The sequence below is a fragment of the Arachis hypogaea genome, chromosome 14 (genome assembly GCF_003086295.3).
Source record: "Arachis hypogaea cultivar Tifrunner chromosome 14, arahy.Tifrunner.gnm2.J5K5, whole genome shotgun sequence".
Lineage (NCBI taxonomy): Eukaryota > Viridiplantae > Streptophyta > Magnoliopsida > Fabales > Fabaceae > Arachis > Arachis hypogaea.
In genome coordinates this window covers 97014049-97022504 of record NC_092049.1, presented here as the reverse complement: position 1 = coordinate 97022504, position 8456 = coordinate 97014049, and the positions used below count along the sequence as shown (strand labels likewise).

The 8456-nt window shown below is 38.2% G+C and overlaps 1 non-coding gene across 1 annotated transcript; it reads right to left on the bottom strand.

Annotated features, from left to right (window-relative positions):
• Window positions 1-5384: 5384 nt before the first annotated feature.
• LOC112745652 (small nucleolar RNA R71) lies at window positions 5385-5492 on the bottom strand. The gene has a single exon (XR_003173569.1). It is a non-coding gene; the product is annotated as a small nucleolar RNA R71 (small nucleolar RNA).
• Between the last annotated feature and the right edge of the window lie 2964 nt (window positions 5493-8456).

The window sequence follows — 8456 nt, the reverse complement described above, 5'->3', positions numbered from 1 at the left end:
GATTAGAGGGGCTGGCCATTCGGCCATGCCTGGACCTTTCACTTATGTAATTTTCACGATAGAGTTTCTACACTCCATAGATTAAGGTGTGGAGCTCTGCTGTTCCTCAAAGATTAATGCAAAGTACTACTGTTTTCTATTCAATTCATCTTATTTCGTTTCTAAGATATTCATTCGCACTTCAACCTGAATGTGATGAACGTGACAATCATCATCATTCCCTATGAACGCGTGCCTGACAACCACTTCCGTTCTACATTAGATTGAATGAGTATCTCTTAGATCTCCTAACCAGAATCTTCGTGGCGTAAGCTAGAATGATGGCGGCATTCAAGAGAATCCGGAAGGTCTAAACCTTGTCTGTGGTATTCCGAGTAGGATTCAATGATTGGATGACTGTGACGAGCTCCTAACTCGCGATTGCAGGGCGTTAGTGACAGACGCAAAAGGATAGTAAATCCTATTCCAGCATGATCGAGAATCGACAGATGAATAGCCGTGCCGTGACAGGGTGCGTTGATCATTTTCACTGAGAGGATAAGATGAAGCCATTGACAAGGGTGATGCCTCCAGACGATTAGCCGTGCCGTGACAGGGCATTGGATCATTTTCCCGAGAGATGACCGAAAGTAGCCGTTGACAATGGTGATGTATTACATAAAGCCAGCCATGGAAAGGAGTAAGACTGACTGGATGAAGATAGCAGGAAAGCAGAGGTTCAGAGGAACGAAAAGCATCTCCATTCGCTTATCTGAAATTCCTACCAATGAATTACATAAATATTTCTATCCCTATTTTATTATATTAAATTCGAAAACACCATTATCAATTTATATCTGCCTAACTGAGATTTGCAAGGTGACCATAGCTTGCTTCATACCAACAATCTCCGTGGGATTCGACCCTTACTCACGTAAGGTATTACTTGGACGACCCAGTGCACTTGCTGGTTAGTTACACGGAGTTGTGAACCATGGTTTTGGCATCATGTTTTTGGCGCCATTTCCAGGGAAAGAAAGAGCAATGAATTTTACATAATTAAAGTGTAATCACGATTCCGCGTACCAAGTTTTTGGCGCCGTTGCTGGGGATTGTTCGAGTTTGGACAACTAACGGTTCATCTTATTGCTCAGATTAGGTAATTTTATTTTTATTTTATTTTTAAAAGTTTTTCAAAAAATATTTCAAAAATTTTCTCACCTGTTTTCGAAAAAAAAAATTTAGATTCAAAATTTTTAAGAATGAATTCTAGTGTTTCATGAAGCATGTGAAGCCTGGCTGGCTGTAAAGTCATGTCTAAATTATTTTGGACTGAGGCTTCCAACCATCAGCTGTTACACGACTGTAGGGTATGTCAGGCATGTCATGTCTGAATTACATGCTGAAGCTTGGCTGGCCATTGGCCATGTCTAGTGTTTTGGACCGGAGCTTTCATTGAAAGCTTGGCTGGCTAGTGAGCCATGTCTAATTCCTGGACTGAAGCTTTAGACTAACATGGCAAGATTCCTGGAATTCATATTAAAAATTTTGGAATCCTTATTTTTCTTTCTTTCTAAATAATTTTCGAAAAATATAAAATAAAAATCCAAAAAAAAATTAGAAAATCATAAAAATCAAAAATATTTTGTGTTTCTTGTTTGAGTCTTGAGTCATATCATAAGTTTGGTGTCACTTGCATATGCATCTTGCATTTTTCGAAAATATCATGCATTCATAGTGTTCTTCATGATCTTCAAGTTGTTCTTGGTAAGTCTTCTTGTTTGATCTTGATGTTTTCATGTTTTGTGTCTTTTCTTGTTTTACATGTGCATTTTTCGTTTCTTAGAGTCTAAACATGAAAGATTTCTAAGTTTGGTGTCTTACATATTTTCTTTGCATAAAAAATTTTTCAAAAAATATGTTCTTGATGTTCATCTTGACATTCAAAGTGTTCTTGGTGTTCATCTTGACATTCATATCATTCATGCATGCATTCATTGTGTTGATTCAAAATTTTCATGCATTGAGTCTTTTTTGTTGTTTTCCCCTCTCTTCATAAAAAAATTCAAAAATAAAAAAAAAATATCTTCCCCTTTTTTCTCTCATCAAATTCGAAAATTAGATTTGACTTTTTCAAAAATTTTTAAAATCAAGTTGTTTCTTATGATTCAAATCAAATTTTCAATTTGAAATTCTTATCTTTTTCAAAATCTTTTTCAAAATCTTTTTCAAAAATCAAATCTTTTTCAAATTTCTTAGTTATTTTCGAAACTTCCAAAAATATTTTTCAAAAATTTTTTTCTTATTTTTATACCAAATTTTCGAAAATAACAATAACAATTAATGTTTTGATTCAAAAATTTCAAGTTTGTTACTTGCTTGTTAAGAAAGATTCAAACTTTAAGTTCTAGAATCATATTTTGTGATTTCTTGTGAATCAAGTCATTAATTGTGATTTTAAAAATCAAATCTTTTTTCATAAACTAATTTCTATCATATCTTTTCAAAAATATCTTCTCATCTTATCTTTTTCAAAAATTTGATTTTCAAAATATATTTTTTAACTTCCTAACTTCTTATCTTTTCAAAATTGATTTTCAAAATTTGTTTCAACTAACTAACTAACTTTTTGTTTGTTTCTTAACTTTTTCAAAACTACCTAACTAACTCTCTCTCTCTCTCTCTCTAATTTTCGAAAATATCTTCCCTCTTTTTCAAAAATTCTTTTTTATTAACTAATTATTTTTATTTTTGATTTTAAAATTTTTCGAAAAAAAAAATACTAACCTTTTTTCAAAAACTATTTTCGAAAATCACTAACTCTTTTTCAAAAATTATTTTCGAAAATTCTCCCTCTCTCATCTTATTCTATTTATTTATTCATTTACTAACATCTCATCTCACATCTCTGCCCTCCTCACAGTTGTGTTTCTTTCTTTACATCCCATTCCTTGTCTCCCTCTTTTCTTCCACTCACAAAGGATCCCTATACTGTGGTATAAAGGATCCATATTATTATTATTTTTTTTTCTGTGTGATGACAAGTCATCTTAGCCTAGTTTCACTAGCCTTTTTCTTTTGTTTTCAATTGATTTATGCACTTTCTTGAGCCATAAGCAAGCCAATTGGGTAGATTTCCATGTTTCCTTTGATTTAATCAACCACATATGAATTAATGCAATTTCATGAGGATTTATGCTATAATTGCCACATATTATGAAAGAATGACAAACTCATGATTTTGAGCATAGCTTTGATGTGTTTGGTTGATTAATGATAGGTGAAGAAAGCTTGGAGAAAGGTTGAAGCAAGAAGGAATGGCTAGGAGGAAGAGAGGACAAAAAGTTTGAGCAAAAGTTTGCCTCAAACTTTAGCTCAAACTTTTGGAATAAGTGAAAACGAACCAGGGAGCAAAAAGCTTGACCAAAAGTTTGCCTCAAACTTTTGCACAAACTTTTAGGCAAAAATCTTGAGCAAAAGTTTGCCTCAAACCTTTTGGCAAACTTTTGGGAGAAAAGCTTGACCCAACGTTTGCCTCAAACTTTTTGGCAAACGTTGGCATCACAAATCAACACCCTGGAGAGCAAAAGTTTGTGCCAACGTTTGCCTCAAACTTTTTGGCAAACGTTGGCGCCATGAACAACACACCCTAGAGAGCAAAAGTTTGCGCCAACGTTTGCCTCAAACTTTTTGGCAAACGTTGGCGCCATGAGTGTGCAAGGGGGAGCCAACGTTTGAGCAAAAGTTTGACCCCAAACTTTGGCTCAAACGTTGGTAGCAACAAGGATGGGGTGGCTGATATGAAAAGTTTGAGTAAAAGTTTGCCTCAAACTTTTACTCAAACTTTTACTCAAGCTTACATGATTCCAAACCCGGTTCACTTCGGTTCTTCTCCAAACTCCAAGAGCAATCAACCAAGGCCTCTATCAACCCAATTCCATCAAGAGCAAAGGCCCAATTGAAGGCTTGAAGACCATTTGAAGAAAGTGTATAAATAGCATAGGATTTAAGTTTTTCGGGAGCTTTTCTTTTCGGTTTTGATTTGGTAGTTTGTAGAGAGCTCACTTTTACATTTTGGCATTGTTGTTCTAGAATTCAAGAGAATTGGGGAGGAGAATTAATCTCTCTTCTTCCTTGTTCTTGCTTGAGCACTCTTTACTTTTCTTGCTTCGGATCTTGGGTGGAGAATTGAAGAACTTCTGTTTCAATCTCACCTTGAGATCTTGTTTAAATTTTCTGCTTAATTGAATTTCAGTTTCTGTTACTTGCTTCTTCATCTACTTTCTCTGCAATTTACATTTCCTTTGCAATTGCTCTTGTTGGATCTAGGAAGGCATTGAAATCTAGACTTGGTTATCTAGTCTCTTGGGTCCTGAGATCTGAATTATCATTTTACTTTCTCTGTTTAACGCTTTTCATGTTCATTTACATTTCCGTTTTAGATCCGGTTCAATCCAAGCCATCTTCTACTCTTTTGTGTGTTAAATTTTACTTTTCCTTGTTTAATTTCTGCAAATCCAATTCCCAATTCCCTTTACAATTCAAGCCATTTACATTTCTTGCACTCTAAGATTCTGCAATTTACATTTCTTGCATTCTAAGCTTCTGCTCTTTAATTTCTTGCTCTTTAAGATTCAGCACTTTAAATTTCAGTTCTCTTTAATTTCATGCAATTTAAATTCTGCAAATCACAAATCTCTCAACCAAATCTTGATTCGCTTGACTAAATCAACCACTAAACTAAAATTGCTCAATCCTTCAATCCCTGTGGGATCGACCTCACTCCCGTGAGTTATTATTACTTGATGCGACTCGGTGCACTTGCCGGTGAGTTTTGTGTCGGATCATTTCTGTGCCCTCTTCTTTGTCATATGAGCAGGAGCAAGGACAAGAACATTCTTGTTGAAGCAGATCCAGAACCTGAAAGGACTCTGAAAAAGAAACTAAGAGAAGCTAAAATACAACAATCCAGAGATAACCTTTCAGAAATTTTCGAACAGGAAGAGGAGATGGCAGCCAAAAATAATAATAATGTAAGGAAGATGCTTGGTGACTTTACTGCACCTAATTCCAATTTACATGGAAGAAGCATCTCCATTCCTGCCATTGGAGCAAACAACTTTGAGCTGAAACCTCAATTAGTTTCTCTGATGCAGCAGAACTGCAAGTTTCATGGACTTCTATCTGAAGATCCTTTTCAGTTCTTAACTGAATTCTTGCAGATATGTGATACTGTTAAGACTAATGGAGTAGATCCTGAAGTCTACAGGCTCATGCTTTTCCCTTTTGCTGTAAGAGACAGAGCTAGAATCTGGTTGGACTCTCAACCCAGAGACAGCCTGAACTATTGGGATAAGCTGGTCACGGCTTTCTTAGCCAAGTTCTTTCCTTCTCAAAAGCTGAGCAAGCTTAGAGTGGATGTTCAGACCTTCAAACAGAAAGAAGGTGAATCCCTCTATGAAGCTTGGGAAAGATACAAACAGTTGACCAAAAAGTGTCCTTCTGACATGCTTTCAGAATGGACCATCCTGGATATATTTTATGATGGTCTGTCTGAGTTATCTAAGATGTCATTGGATACCTCTGCAGGTGGATCCATTCACCTAAAGAAAACGCCTGCAGAAGCTCAAGAACTCATTGATATGGTTGCTAATAACCAGTTTATGTACACCTCTGAGAGGAATCCTGTGAATAATGGGACGCCTATAAAGAAGGGAGTTCTTGAAGTTGATACTCTGAATGCCATATTGGCTCAGAATAAAATATTGACTCAGCAAGTCAATATGATTTCTCAGAGTCTAAATGGAATGCAAGCTGCATCCAACAGTACTCAAGAGGCTTCTTATGCAGAAGAAGCTTATGATCCTGAAAACCCTGTAATAGCAGAGGTGAATTACTTAGGTGAACCTTATGGAAACACCTATAACTCATCATGGAGAAATCATCCAAATTTCTCATGGAAGGATCAAAAGCCTCAACAAGGCTTTAATAATGGTGGAAGAAATAGGTTTAGCAATAGCAAGCCTTTTCCATCATCCACTCAGCAACAGACAGAGAACTCTGAACAAAATACTTTTAATTTGGCAAACTTAGTCTCTGATCTGTCTAAGGCCACTGTAAGTTTCATGAATGAAACAAGATCTTCCATTAGAAATCTGGAAGCACAAGTGGGCCAGCTGAGTAAAAGGATCACTGAAATCCCTCCCAATACTCTCCCAAGCAATACAGAAGAGAACCCAAAAGGAGAGTGCAAGGCCATTGACATAAGCACCATGGCCGAACCTACTAGGGGAGTGGAGGACGTGAATCCCAAGGAGGAAGACCTCCTGGGACGTCCAGTGATCAATAAGGAGCTTCCCTCTGAGGAACCAAAGGACTTTGAGGCTCATCTAGAGACCATAGAGATTCCATTGAACCTCCTTATGCCCTTCATGAGCTCTGATGAGTATTCCTCTTCTGAAGAGAATGAGGATGTTACTGAAGAGCAAACTGCCAAGTTTCTTGGTGCAATCATGAAGCTGAATGCCAAATTATTTGGCATTGATACTTGGGAAGTTGAACCTCCCTTGTTCATCAATGAACTAAGTGATCTGGATCAACTGACATTGCCTCAGAAGAGACAGGATCCTGGAAAGTTCATAATACCCTGTACCATAGGCACCATGATCTTTAAGGCTTTATGTGACCTTGGTTCAGGAATAAACCTCATGCCCCTCTCTGTAATAGAGAAACTGGGAATCTATGGGGTGCAAGCTGCTAAAATCTCATTAGAGATGGCAGACAATTCAAGAAAACAGGCATATGGACAAGTAGAGGATGTGTTAGTAAAGGTTGAAGGCCTTTACATCCCTATTGATTTCATAATCCTGGATACTGGAAAGGAAGAGGATGAATCCATCATCCTAGGAAGACCTTTCCTGGCCACAGCAAGAGCTGTGATTGATGTTGACAGAGGTGAAAGTAGTCCTTCAATGGAATAAGGACTCCCTTGTGTTTAAAACTCAAGGATCTCCCTCTGCAACCATGGAGAAGAAGCAGAAAAAGCTTCTCTTAAAGCAGAGTCAACCAGAGCCCCCACAGTCAAACTCTAAGTTTGGTGTTGGGAGGCCACAACCAAACTCTAAGTTTGGTGTTGAACTCCCATATCCAAACTCTAAGTTTGGTGTTGGAGAGTCTCAACAAAGCTCTGCACATCTGTGAGGCTCCATGAGAGCCCACTGTCAAGCTATTGACATTAAAGAAGCACTTGTTGGGAGGCAACCCAATTTTTATTTATCTAATTTTTATTTTCATTGTTTTTCATGTCTTTATAGGTTCATGATCATGTGGACTCACAAAATAAATAGAAAAATTGAAAATTGAATCAAAAACAGCAGAAGAAAAATCACACCCTGGAGGAGCATCTGTCTGGCGTTCAGCGCCAGAACAGAGCATGGTTCTGGCGCTGAACGCCCAAAATGGGCAGCTTCTGGGCGCTGAACGCCAGAACAGGCATGGTTCTGGCGTTCAACGCCAGAAATGGCACACAAATGGGTGTTGAACGCCCAAAATGGCCACCAACCTGGCGCTGAACGCCCAGAGTTGTGTGCAAAGGCATTTTTACATGCCTAATGGGTGCAGGGATGTAAATCCTTGAACACCTCAGGATCTGTGGACCCCACAGGATCCCCACCTACCTCCACTCACTTCTTCTCACCACTTTCTTTCACACAACCCCATAAACACTCTTCCCCAAAAACCCTTCACCAATCACCTCAAACTCTCTTCCCCATCACCTCTTCACCACTCACATCCATCCACTCTTCCCCATAAACCTACCTCATAAACTCCACCTACCTTCAAAATTCAAAACCAATTTCCCACCCAAACCCATCCATATGGCCGAAACCTTTCCCCCCTCCCTTCCCTATATAAAGCCCTCCATTCTTCATCAAATTCACACAACACATCCCTCTACACCCTTCTTGGCTGAAACACTTCCCACTCTCCCTCTCCTCCATTTCTTCTTCTTCTTCATCTATTCTTTCCTTTATTGCTCGAGGGTGAGCAAAATTCTAAGTTTGGTGTGGTAAAAGCATAAGCTTTTTGTTTTTCCATTACCATTGATGGCACCTAAGACCGGAGAATCCTCTAGAAAGGGGAAAGGGAAGATAAAAGCTTCCACATCCGAGTCATGGGAGATGGAAAGGTTCATCTCCAAAGCCCATCAAGACCACTTCTATGATGTTGTGGCCAAGAAGAAGGTGATCCCTGAGGTCCCTTTCAAACTCAAAAGAAATGAGTATCCGGAGATCCGACATGAAATTCAAAGAAGAGGTTGGGAAGTTCTAACAAATCCCATCCAACAAGTCGGCATCCTAATGGTTCAAGAGTTCTATGCCAATGCATGGATCACCAAGAACCATGATCAAAGTAAGAACCCGGATCCAAAGAACTATGTTACAATGGTTCGGGGGAAATACTTAGATTTTAGTCTG